This window comes from Pteronotus mesoamericanus, unplaced genomic scaffold (assembly GCF_021234165.1).
Source record: "Pteronotus mesoamericanus isolate MK-2021 breed Mesoamerican mustached bat unplaced genomic scaffold, CSHL_Meso_final contig_35, whole genome shotgun sequence".
NCBI lineage: Eukaryota > Metazoa > Chordata > Mammalia > Chiroptera > Mormoopidae > Pteronotus > Pteronotus mesoamericanus.
In genome coordinates this window covers 332,080-346,298 of record NW_026555139.1, presented here as the reverse complement: position 1 = coordinate 346,298, position 14,219 = coordinate 332,080, and the positions used below count along the sequence as shown (strand labels likewise).

General features: G+C 42.6%; 1 pseudogene; it reads left to right on the top strand.

Moving 5' to 3' along the window:
- The first annotated feature begins 13,415 nt into the window (after window positions 1-13,415).
- On the top strand, window positions 13,416-13,534 carry LOC129073201 (uncharacterized; annotated as a pseudogene).
- Window positions 13,535-14,219: the final 685 nt, after the last annotated feature.

Genomic DNA, 14,219 nt, shown 5'->3' with positions numbered 1-14,219 from the left:
GTCAGGACGGAAGGGAGGGGAGATACAGGTGGGACTTACAGTGAATTGTGGGGGTGGCGGTGGTCAGCAGAGGAAATTAATGATGATGTAGCTGTTTCATCAGCATCATTACCGTTATCTCCCCCATGTCCAAGGCCCTGCGAATTCTCCATCCATCCAGCAGCTACTGTGGATGGGTTTGTGGGGAACTCTGCTAAAGCCAGTGAAATCTGTCTGGGGATCCTCATCCATGGGGCAGATCCACACCCAGAGCCCAGGCTTCAAGAAGCCCCTTAGGGGCAGCCGACATCACTTGGCATGTCCTTCCTGATAGCTCTACTCACAGAAACCACAGGGTACCTGCCAGAGGTTGCCAGGAGCAAGAAGGGCTGGCCAGCCCTGCCCAGCCTCACTGAAGCCAGCTCAGAGGCAACTCCATTTGGTTTACATGGTGGGGATGCGTGAGACAGGTGAAAACATGAGGGCAAATGAGGCTTTGTGTGCCCTCACTGCCATGCCTGGCCATTTATGTGTTCTTGGAGAAGTGGTTCTTCAGCCACTGCCTAGGAAACCTGCTCTCCTGGAGAAATCTGCTCTTCTGAAGCATCCTCATCTTGAACCTCTAGTCCTTGCCTCACAGGGAAATCTCAGACTCTCAACTCACCCCAGTCCCTGACTGCTGCCCACCTGCACCTGGCCATAGCTCATGCTCATCCCTCTGTCCTTAAGGGATGGTCCCCAAGTTTTCAAACTGTATGACACTGCGGTGCCTCTAAGGTCAGCCCTAGGTGCAGACTGGAATGAGGAAGTGGGGGCACAGAGAAACCAAGAAGAAATGTGTACCCCTTGGCCCTCCCTGAATCTACTGCCTGGAATATTTGACCTCATCAGTTCCCTTTGACACTGACTCTCACAGTCTGTTGGTGACAACTTTGGGCTATCCAGGGGAGAGAACCCATGGAACTCTTTGGTTCTGATTACAGCTTTACTATAGTAGAGAGAATTTCTGAACTGTCCCCAAATTTCCTCTCCTCTTAAAATTTTTAATTAGGAGCCTAACCTTGATGGAAAATGGTTTTTTTCTCGACTGTTCTCCAAAGTGCTGATTCCTCATTGCCGAATGCTTTTTCTAAACAAATGAAGGCTCTCAATGACTCAACAAAATCAGAGCCAAGGACCTCACGAAAAGAAGGGAGGAGGGTGATCACAAGACACTGTGGTGAGGCCGTGCCTAGAACTGGCCTCTCCCTGTGAGCACTGGTCTAGTTGGTGGGTAATCTCTGAGGCCCTTCCAGTCTGGAGAGAAGCTGTGAGCCCACGAGCAGCATGGATGGCTGGAGAGCCAGGCCCAGCTGCCAGCAAAGCAGTCGAAGTGTTGAGGAAACTTCCTGATTGTGTTAATCTACCAAGATTATAATCAAATTATAATCAAGATTATAATCAAAATCACTACCAAGAACATAATCAAATTTCTCAGGAGGATGTGGCTTCCAAGAAGGGCTGCTGCTCACATGGGGCAAAATTAGGGCCACCAGGGCCAGACAGAGCAGAAGGAGGGAGATCTTATGCTTAGGACTCAGGGTGGGAGGTCAAAGAAGCTGCCTCAACTGAGGCTCATGGGTGGCACAAAGTCAGTGAGCAGTGCTATTTTCTGGGCCCCAAAAGGCAGCCTTTCCCAGTGATGATGTGTGGAGACAGCTGGAACAGGAAGGCAAGTTACCTGCAATTCTGCCCCATGTTGTAGGACCTCCTGGTTTGTCAGGTAAGCAGAAGTGACAAGAAAAGCTGCACACTGCAGGTAGCCCACTCTTCCACACCAGAGCAGATACCCTATTGAGGGGGAAGAGAGCTCTGCACTCTGAGGAAGAAGAAAGTGAGCACTCACTCCAGCTCAGTCGTCTTAGGTCCAGCAGTCTCTGAGCCTTAGCGGAGCAGGAGTAATTACATCTGCTTGTCAAGACTGTTGTGAGGACCACAGAGATTGCACAATGCAGGTCTGTGAGTATAAGCATCAGCTCCACAGGCTGGGCCAATTTAGGCACTGCCATCTTCTACTGCCTAGAAGACCTTGGGGGATCTGCTTACCTCGCTGAAGTTCAGATTCCTCAGTGGGGATAATCATAAGTTTGTTTTGAGGTTTGAAATAACAGAATGTATGTAAAGCACTAAACACAGAACCTGGCCCAAAGAAAGCACTCAGTAGATGACAGTGGCTGTTGCTAAGTTGATTTTTGTTAGAAAGACAAGACAGGACAATTCTTACTGGAGTTAGTGGCTGGGGCAGGGTTGGGAATGATCTCAAAATCTGATCCCTTCACTTTGTAGTTCCATTCCCCCAGGGACAGAACTCCTACTAACCCAAGCACTGGAGACTGAGGGATGCATCCAAGGCCAGTGTACTCCAATGATGCCTCCTTGTTTATTTTCTAACTCTATATTCCTATGTTCTGACCATGGAGAGAAAAATTATATGAGAATTTCTCAATATAGGTTTGTCAAACAAACGTACAAGTGCAGGGATAAAGAAACACATGAGATATGACACAAAGCAACTCAGTAAACCTGTTGCTGTGAATGGAGGGTGCTCACTTTGGGACTCCATCTCTTCTAGCACTCCTACCTCCTGTCCTATCCAGCATAGCCTCTGTCACCTGGGCCAGCATGGTCCTGCCTTTTCCCACTTCTGGCCTCACTCACACCTCTTCTCTTTCTTCCCGCTGGCACCTGCCCTGGTACTACAGGATCCTTCCTTTATGCCCACAGCTTTCTGCTGTCTGCTCTCAGAGCCCTGGAACCACATACCTTCTGGAATACATGTTCACCTCCCTCACCCAAGTTATGGGAGAGGGCATTTGTTCTGCTCCCCTGTACACAGTGGGATCCTGACTGTAGACCTGACTCTGTCACGTGGCTTCTCTGTTCCTCTACCTCTTTGTACAATGAGGTTCACTTTATCCTGGAATTACAGAGGAGCCCAGCTTGGCACGTGGATCACAGCAGCTGCCCTGGCACAGGACGACCTGGCATACCTTGAGCACCCACTTCGTGCTGGTGACTGAGAAGAGCATTGCTTATTCTAAAAGGAAGGGAAGAAAAGAGGACTAGAGACAGCTGAGATGGTTTCTGAGTGAGGCCTGGAAGGATGACCAAGTAGGCAGGGGAGGGTGTAATTGAAGGTGCAGAAAAAAGATGACATAGGGGGTTATGTGTGTGTATGTATGCATGCACACGTTTTCATGTATGTGTGTGCTGGGATGGGGCTCTGAGTGCACTGTGAGGGTCATAGGACCCACCCTATACCAAAGTCACTACAAGGTGACAGTAGAGCCAGCATTTATGGCTCCCTTAATGTGGGCCTGGCCCCACACCAGGCTCTGTGGAGACCCTGAAGGCAAGACATGCTTGGCAATCCCCTTTCCCAGAGAAAGAACAACTTAGTCATTTCCAGTACCCCAGGGAAGCCAGGGGCTGATGGGCCAGTGGAGCACCCCAAGTTGCCTGAATGGACCCAAAGAGGCTTTTGGTAGTATCTGTTAAGCTCAGAAGGGAATTGTGCGCAGGGAAAAAGGCTGGGCTTGGGGGAAACTAGAGAGGAGGATGGTAACAGATGATACTCTTGGTCTTGTTACTTAATTTCTGAAAGCTCCAGTGCCTCATCAGTAAATGGGGGTACAACCATGCCTCTACTACATTCTACAAGGGCTGAAATTACTGCAAACCCCCTGAATTGAGTGTGGTGCATCAATGCTGGCAGGAATGGTGCAGATGTTGAAGAAGGTGAAGATGGAGATGGCAATGTAGTCTGGGCATGGTCCACTGGGAATGTCTATGTCAGCTGGCCACAGGGAGGCCCTGTGGAAGAACCCTTTTGACATGAAGAGGAGACTGTTGACAACAACCATAACATCCAGCCACAGGGTAGATTTCAGCAATGGCAAAATCAGGACTAAGGGTCATCAGAAAAAGAGATCCAACTTTTAAAATTAAGTGGGTAAGTCTAGATTACTTAGAAGGGCACCTTTCCATGATTGCAATTATAGAAAAATATGCAGGCCTGAAAAAAGCATGGAAGGGTCTAAGCAAGTTTAAGTTGGTCCACAGGCCATGGTCTTGAGGGTCAGGACTTTTCTCTTTCCAAACCTGTGGCAGTAGGTGCTGCTTATGCCTAGGTTGGTCTCCATGGTCCCTGTGATTTCAAATGCTGTGTCTGACCTCAGAGTTTCTCCTTCCTGACTCGGGGAGCCTGGCTATTTGAGGTGTCCATACCAAAAAGAAATTCCTGAGGCACATTGGCAGAAGAAGCTCCCATACCCCACAGCCATTGGGATGTTCTCTGTGGTCCTCAAAAGCTCATAGTGATTTGTGTACCCTATCCCTCACCCCTGCTTCCTGGGTTCAAATTAACCACCTGATCACAGGCCTTTTATTTTGTTTTCATTTTTTAATATATATATTTAAAGGTTTAATCCATATGGAATTTATTTTAAAGCATAGTGTGAGGTGAAGAGTGACTGTTTCCTTAGTGGACTATCTAGTTGTCCCAACTACACTTGTTGAATAATCCATCTCTCTCCTGTTTCAGTGGGGCCTGAAAATGGCACCACCACTGTTGTCTGCCTGTTTGTCCACACTGCATGGCCTTCTTTTTGGGGCTCTGTTCTGTTCTATGAGCGCAACTCCTGAGCAGCCTCCTCCCTAAGGGGCAGCTTCAGCTGCACCAAGATGCCTTCTTGCCAGCCTGTGCATTTCTTGAATGCTCCAGTTTCCACTTGCTTCTCCAATTACTCTCTCCAACTTCTCAGGGTGTATAAGAACTTCCCTGGTCCAACCCCCAACACTCCTCTTTCCTTGCTGTGAACAGTCCCCAAGCCTATCACCCCCAAACATGGCCCCCAGTGTGCATCTGGAACTGTGGCTTTTCTCCTAGGCACTGTGGATCCTGGGAAAGAAGAAATCTACTAAGAAGGACTGGGATCAAATTTAGAACAGCCTAGCTGCAAACTGCACTTCAGGGAGAAACCTGCACTAAGCTATCTACTACCTCTGCAATAAACTGCCTGCCTGCACTGTACTTCTGATATTTGAGCCAGTCCTTATATAGGAATTCCTGGAATCCTATTTCAACCAATAGGAATGAGACTTCCCCCATCCAATTGGAGCTTTGTAACTATATCTCCTTCAGTATCTTCACTGACCAATCAGGCTCCATCTGACCAATAAGGACAATGCCTTTTGGGCCAATAAAACTGAGGATTTAGAGTCCTCATTTGCATGAGGATGGACCAATCAGGGGCCACAGGCAAGGACTTCTGTCTGTATAAGCCAGCTCCCCTCTGGCTCAGGGAGCACACTTCCCCTTTCCACAGAACCCTATATTTCCCTGGCTGGAGCTGATACACTGAAGAGGTTTGGAGCAGAGCAGAGCTGCCTACCCAAATGGGGCCTGGTCATAGGGCTTCTTCACAGTCCTGCTGCCTCACAGCTACGCTGCTTCATAATTGAGCGATAACAATGTTGAGTTGTTCCACAGCCATGCTGTTTTCACAACTATACTGTATCACAATTGAACTGTTTTGCATTGCTTTCTTCTTTACCGCACCCCAAATTGGGGAATCCTGTTTGCATTGAATTAGTGTGCTATGTGTCAACTACCTTCCAGGCATCTTCCCTTGACTCCTCAACTCCACTCCCAGGAGCCTATAATGCACATGGGCAAGCACAAACACACATATGCACACATTCACATGTAGTTATGCAAAAATATTTTATTCAGAAGAACCTGTTTCAAAAATATGTCCAAAGTCACACAACTATTGACTGGAAGAACTCAGGCCTCTATTTTCAGCTCTCCTCTGGGTGCTTTTCTTACATAACTTTACAAAAACACAGGATTCCAAATATTGGGGAAATGAGATTGCACATTATATGGTCAGTGTATTATCTGTACCTGGGGGTATAAGTGCTGTAGTAATTGATGATAATTGTTCTCATCGTCAGTCTTTGCCATGAATTAGAGTGGCACTTGGCCTCCTCTCTCCCAACCAGGCTGAGGAGCCCGTGGGGCCTCTTGCTGTTTCTTGGCATCTGCTTGTCTGTGGCACCCCCTCTTGGTTGGGAGCAAAACCCAAACTCAGCAGCTACTTATCTTGGAAGTTGGACCACCAAGCAGGGCGAAATGTTCCTCCTTCTTTATGCCCCAGATGGTTAGAGGAACTCTCCCAGCTGGGAGCTGGGGCTGTCCCATCTGAACACACAAACATGCACATTTACTTGCATGTATACACATGGACACTCACTCATGTGCACTCACACATGAACACATACACTCCATCACACCTAAGTGGGCCCTAGTACACTTACACACAGCTTGACACAGCTTACCATTATAAAGGTATGCAGCATCATATCTGGATGACCCTATTTGTTTATATCATAGATAGGGAAACTGAGGCCCAGAAAGAAGACACTCTGTGTCCAATCCCACAGCATTTGCTGACAGGGTACCGTGACCACATATTAGGGCAGCAAGGAACTTGACATTGAGGTCAGTTCTGTGACCAGGGAAGCATTGGGGTTCAGCTGGCTGGCTGCTGGCTCTGGTACCGTAGAGATCAGTGAAGGTATTCCTGCAGTCTTGGCCAGTCACAAGTGAGGACCTTGTCTAGGACTTTAGCATTAAGTGAGGGAAATCAGGTGTCTCAACAAATATTAAGTGTTGAGAGAAAATGGACACCTGTGCCAGGAAGAGGAATGACAGTGGTCAGGGTCAGGTAGGGGTTAGTGTAGATAGCTAGATATTTATAAAGGAAGGGAGCAAAGGGAATCAGGCATTATTAAGTATAATCAACTAGGGAGCATAAGCCTGCTTGCTTCCCCAGAAGTTTCAGCTTCACACACATCCCAGGGAACCACCTCTACAGCTGTGCTTGAAAAACAAGGTATGACAGGAGGTCAGGGAACAAGTAGGACATCATGGGCAGAGAGTGTTACTGAGGCTTCAAGGAGAGAAGTATGACAAAGCCCTCCTGGAAGGAGGCTGAGGATAAACAAGATGCTGATCAGAGCTCCCATCTCTGCACCCCTGCAAACAACCAGGAAAGGAAGCCACAGCCATCACTAAGTCATGGTCCCAGCACTCTAACAGATCTGACAGTGTTACCCCAAAATCATGCTTTGATAGTAGGGTTCCTACTAAACAGATGAGGACCAAGGCACAAGTTTTAGTAAACTGTTTTAAAACAGGCAGAGTGGTTCCAAAATCCATGCCTTTGAAAAATTGTGGTAACATATACATAACACAAAACTTACCATTTGTTACAATAATAGTTATATTTTTAAAAAGTTATACTTTTTAAATTTTTTAAATTTTTAAGTCATGTTTATTCTACTATACTTGTCTCAGTATTTCCCCCTTTGATCTCCTTCACCCATCCCACCCCAACCCCCTGCTCCCACAGTCAATTCCCACTCTGTTGTCCATGTCCATGGATCATTCATACATGTTCTTTGTCTAGTCCCTACCCTTTCTTTCCACCATTGTCTTCTTTCCCCATCTCCTCTTGTCACTTTCAGTCTGCTCCATGTTTCCATGCCTGTGTTTTATTTCGTTCGTTAGTTTATTTTGTTGAATAGAGTCCACTTATAGGTGAGATCATATGGTATTTGTCTTACACTAACTGGCTTATTTCACTTAGCATAATATTCTCCAGTTTCATGCATGCTGTCATAAAAGGCAGAAGAGTTCATTCATTCCTGATTTCTTTCTCTTTCCTTCCTTCCTTCCTTCTTTCTTTCTTTAATGCAGATTGATTTTATTTTTTTAAATGTCAAAGTCAATTATAAAATATTAAAAAATTTAAAGTCATTATAAAGTCTCAGCAATTAAAACATGACACCAGCACAGAAATAATCAAGTATATCAATGAACTACAATGAGCATTCTAGAAACAAATGTATATATCTAACAATGTGATACATGATTAAATTAATATTTCAAATCAATGGGGAAAATAAGGCTTATTCAACAAATAAGGTGCATGGACCACTATTACTTGAAATAAAACAAATATAGAGCCCTATTTCACACATTATACAAGAAACATTCAGGTGAGTTAAAAATCAATATATAGATTCTAATGAGTTTTAGGAGAAAATATTTTCCTTAGCCTGAAGTAAAATACTCAAATGAAGAAGCTATAAAGTAAAATATTAACAATATGACTATATTAAACATTTAAGACTATATAGTTATATATAGTTATAAATGTTCAAGGGTGAGTAAAATAAAAACTAAAGTGAAAACTCTTTAGAAACAAAATACAGTAAGACCATGACCTATCAAAACCTATGGAGTATGTCCAAATAAGTATGCAGGGGAAATTGTATAGCCCTGAGTATATATGTATATACTTAAATATAAGAAAGATATAACTAAGCAAGTAACATAAGCAGATCTTTTGAAAAGGAATAAGATATAAACTAATTTAATTTTAAAACAACCATAATAAAAGTAGGCTTGACAAATAAAACCCAAAACTGATTCTTTGAAAACATCATTAAAATAAGCAAAACTCTGGGAAGTCAAGCAATAGGAAAAAAATGGTATAAATTTGAAAAGTTACGTTAAAAAAAGTGACATGACAACAGCTACGAAGGGGATGTTTTAAACCACAAGATAATAGTAGGTACAGGTTCATTCTGGTTGATTTTGTTTTGTCTGAATGAAATAAAAGGTTTTCTCAGAATATGAATATATATTTAGTATATGTGTGTATGTATATATATATATGGCTTAAGCAGGCAGAAGACTGAAAAGAACAATAAACATAAACTAAACAAGCAAGAAAGGTGTTAGAGTGGGTCCACCTGCCTTCAGAAAGAGGGGATTTCTGCAATGGACATTTGTAAGTCATGGGAGAAAATTGGAAGCTCCTCAGTTCTTTCTACAAGATTAACTGGCTGAACAAGGGTATCACACACATACATAAATGCACACAGTACAATGATACATAGAAAGATCTCCCAAGACACTTGTAATAGTTCAAAAGTGTCCAGATAAAACAATCCTATTTGTGTTTGGTTTTTAAAGAAACTGCAAGGAGGAAGAAAAATCAGTGTATGACTGTGTCTCCTACAAAGAGATCTATCTGAAAGATACACGTCAGCAATAGAGACAATACGATGCAAAATTTGAGGGAGAGTTAAAGAGAAAACACGTCCTTTCTAAACTATTCCTATATTGATGGAATGTTTACAAACTAAAATTTTCTTCAAAATTAATAAATAAAATGTAAATCAATAACAGTAAATAAAATAACCAATAATAAATGATAATATTGATTTGAAAAGTAACACTTTAATAATTGTTAATTAAATGTTTTTAAGCTAAAGAATAAAAATGAAAAATTTAGAGAACATGTGAAAAAAGCTTTTATAATAGAGAAATATTTAAAACAGGTCATGTTTGTAATTAAAGAGGTAGGAATGATTCACTCAAACAGGATGTACAAACCTCAAAGCATAAAGGGAAATAACAAAATCTCATTGTGTGAACATTTAACCTCTATGCAAAGCATGACACTGTGGACTTGTCAAAGGACAAGTATCATACTAAGGAAAAATACTTATGAGATTTACAACCAGCCACAAGATTTATATCCTTAATATAAGAATCTTTTACAAAATCAATATGGTATACAACCCAACAGGAAAAATGAGCAAAAGATATGCACAAATCATAGAAGGTATAAAGATGGCTAATAAACATTTGTGAGTATGCTAAAGCCCTGTAGTTATCTAAGTGCAAATTTAAATGAAATTATTTCTTGTGTCTACCAGACTGGCAGAAATTAAAAAGCACTGAGCACATTCACCACTGGCAAGAACTAGGAAAATTCTCTTTATTTTTCAGATATTTCCTCTTACCTACTGATCTTTTCTCTCCTTCTAGCACTCAGGTAAATGCGAATGCCTCTCTTCATTTCTGTCCCTCTTTAACTCTTCATCTCATTGGCCTCTTCCTTATCTCTACCCTAAGAAACCTCAACCTCATCCCCATTCATTTGTTCTTCTGCTCTTTTACCTTTCCAACAAGTTCATCATTTCAGCACTTACAGTGTTCATACCCAATATCCCCAAGCTGGGTCTCTTTCATAACTGCATCATACAGCCTCATATTTCCAATATCCTCCTGAGGGTGTTTATTATGCACATGCAAATGCTTTCTGTCTTGTCTATGTTCTGTTTCCTCGGGTATTGCTTGTGGTCATTCTCTGAGTTTAACTCTTCCCATGTGTCTCATTTTCCCCCCATGGCCACCTTGGTTAGCCAAATATACTTGGGAGGAGGGGCAGAAAGCCTTATACCCAAGCAATACCTTCCATGTAAGTTCAGAGAAGGTGGCCAGTATGCTCCTGAAGTCAGAGCATACAGTGAGATAATATGGTTGAACTATCCTTTTATGCTCATCCTCACTGGGCTAATATGGCCCTCAGAAAACTTTCCCTGTCTTTTTAGCCTGGGTGCCATCTTTGTCTAGGGACTAACAACCTGCATTACAGTTGACTGTCCCTTGGCATAGGTAAGTGTCATGCGGCAGGTAGCTAACCTGTGTGATACTCAGTCCAGGTAGGTACTAGACTGTTCTGGCATTGTCTGGACACCTGCATCTGGTACAGGAGCCCCTGGCAAGAGCAGTGCTGTGCAGGCAGTGAGCCAAGGTGGTGCAGGTAGGAGTTCCTCCAGCCTGACCCTGGGTGGGCTGCATAGCCACTTCCACTCCACAACATGCGTCACCTCTTACCTGGACCACACTGTGCCTCCCCAGAGATTTCTCATGGGTTTTCATTTTAGTGTCTGGGCTTCCATCTTATTAGGAACCAAAAGCAAAATTTAAAAACAAAAATCATATTAAATGTTTTCATGGGTGAAGAAAATGGACACATGCCGACACTGCTGGTAGAAGTATAAATTGTTATGTCCTCTTCAGGGAACATACATTGTGGCAACATGTCCCAAATGCTTGAAATATTGCCTGGGCATTTCATGACAAGATGGTATAGACTCACCTGTCCCTATTTCTTCCCTCTAAATATGACTACATGCACTGGAAATAATCTAATAGATAATCCTAACAGGACTCTGTAAGGTGAAAAGAGGAAGGCAGGCTGTCCAGTAAGTACAGGACTTGAGGAGTGTCACTGCACTGAATTCCTGGGTTTTCTTCTCCTATGGTCCTAGTCCATTTCATCTGCTATTTTTAAAAATATCATAAACTGGGTAACTTAAACAACAAATTTCTTACTGTTCTGGAGGCTGGGAAGTCCAAGATCAAGGTACTGGCTGAAGTGGGGGTGGAGGAGGGCAGAGAAGAAGGGAAGAACTAGACAAAGGGTTCTTAGACTTGACACCAAAAGTACATCCATATAAAAAATTGATAAATTGGACCACATTAAAATTAGAATTATTTTTCTCTGCAAAAGACCCTGTTAAGATGATGAAAAGACAAATTATATTTGTGATATAATATAGATTGGGATTTATATATAAATTATAGATTGGGATAAAATATTTACAAATCATATATCTAACAAAGAACTTGTGTCTAAAACATATAAAGAACTATCAGAACTCAACATTAATAGGCAAAATTGAAGTATATAAAAATATGAAGAGATATATGAACAAAGTGAATATACAGATGGGAAGAAAAGCTCATGAAAGGGTGGTCAACATCATTAGCCATTAGGGAAGTACAAATTAAAACCACAGTGAAATATGACTACACACCTATTAAAATTGCTAAAAACAAAACAAACACACAACCACCACCAAATAGTGATAATGTCAATGCTGGTGAGGATGGAGAGAACCAGAGCACTCATACATTGCTGGTGACAATATAAAATAGTACAGTCACTGAAAAATAGTTTGGCAGTTTCTCTTAAAACTAAAAATGGACTTACCATATGACCCAGAAAATGCAATCTTAGGTTTCTATACTGGAAAAGTGCAAACTTATCTTGACAGAATACTTCACATGAATATTCATAGCAGCTTTATTTGTAATATCCCAAAATGGGAAACTATTCAAATGTCCTTCAGTGGTGAATAGTTAACCAAGCTGTGGTACAGTCATATTATGGAATACTATCCTGTATTTAAAAAGAAGATTCTATTATACATGCAACAACTTGGATAAACTCAAGGAAATTATGCTGAGTTAAATAAGCCAATTTCAAAAGGATACGAACTATATGATTCTGCCTCTATAAAGTCGTGAAGTAACATGATTATAGAGATGGAAAACAGACTAATAGTTGCTAGAGGATAGGGGTGAGAGGTGTGTGGCTATAAAGTGGTAGCATAAGGAAGCCTTGTGGTTATGGTAGTTACATATCATGACTGTGGTGGTAGGTACACAAAGCTACATGCATAAAACTGCACAGAGCAATATACACATACACACAAATGAGTACATGAATACTTGTGAAATCTAAGTTCTGTAGATTGTCCCAAGATTGATTTCTTGACTTTTGATATAGTAGTAGTTATGTCAGTTATTAGCATTAAGGAAAGCTGCCGTGTAATTTTTTGTGTCAAGCTTCCTGTGAATCTAAATTATTTCAAAATAAAAAGCACTTTAAAAAATGGCCTCAGGATCTCACTTGTAGAAATCTATTTTAAGGAAAAAAGGGGGGATTTCAATTCATGGAAAAATGGAGTAAGAACATTTTACTCTGCCTCCCATAAAATGTGACTATAAAATCTAGATAGAACACCTAGAGAAGCTATTTGAGGTGTTTTATAATCAAACAACAGCAGAAGAATTGTGAGACAATAATTTGAAGTAAAACTGAGCTGGTGGTGAGTTTTACCATTTCACTCCCCCATTATCTCAGACTATCCTCAGGCAACCTTAACCATGGAGGTGGACATCAGTGGCAACAGAGAGCCCAGGAAAGCCTTCCCGTTCAGGCTGAGAAGCAGAAAATTGTCTCCAAACACCCAGACTGCAAGAAATTGTTCTCCCAGCCCCCACCCTTCACCCTTGACCTTTTCCTTGACTCCCATTTTTTTTCATGCCTCAGCTCTGTGCAGCCCACAAGTACCTTCTTTTCTGATAGAACCATGATCCAAGTAGGATGGGTTTTGTTGTTTGTTTTTTTAAACTATTGTTTTCTTACTCTCTCTGTTCTTTTATTGCCTTGACCCTGGATGTGGCCATAGTCTTGGTAAGGAAGTTTCACAGTGGGACAAGTGAAGCCCCAGTTTCTTGGTTAGAGGACTAAAAAAGGAAAGCACCAGGGAACTGGAAAGTATCAGAAAAACAAAAGAGTAGGAGGATTTCAGGACATTGGCCCCAAAATATTATGAGCCCCTGGATGGCCTCCTGAGCTATGTGCATGCACAGATCCAACCCTAAAGAACTTATCTTTGTCTACGGCCATACCACCATGAACGCAACCGATCTCATCTGATCTTGGAAGCTAAGCAGGGTCAGGCCTGGTTAGTATTTACATGGGAAACTGCCTGGGAATACCAGATGCTGTAGCCTATTGCCTGAGGACTTCCAGTCAAGATGGCGGCATAGGCAGACAGGCCTCACCTCTTTGCACAACCACAAAAATATTACAACTAAAATGTAGAACCACCATCGTTCAGAACTGTCAGAAATCAAGTAGAATGAAAGTCTGACAACTACTGAATTAAAAAAACCACATCCAAACTGCTTCCATCCAGATTGGTATGAGGGGCGCAGATGCGGAAGGAGCTGGTCCCACATCCACATGTGGTGGATAAAAATTCAGGAGGGATATCTCAGGACTGAGGAATCCCAGCCCCACATCAGGCCCCCCAGCCAGGGTTCCAGGGCCAGGAAGGTAAGTCCCCACAACTTCTAGCTGCAAAAACCAATGGGGATTGAGTCAGTGGAATAAACTTCTGGAGCCCCAAGCAGTTCCGCTTAAAGAATTCACACATAGACTCACTTACTCAGACTCACTCCCTCTGGGCTCCAGCGCCAGGGTGGCAGCTGGAGTGGCACCAGTGGCATGCAGAGGGAGGCTGAGGTGCCTGGCATGAAGGTGAACAAAGGCCATTGTCCCTTTTCTGGGCCCTCCCTGCCAACAGATCTAGCAGACTAGTGCTGTGTCTAATATTCCATCAACCTGGCTAACACTGACTTGCTTTAGAGATTCCAAGATACTACCCCACCCAACTTACTGGTTCATCCCAGCTGC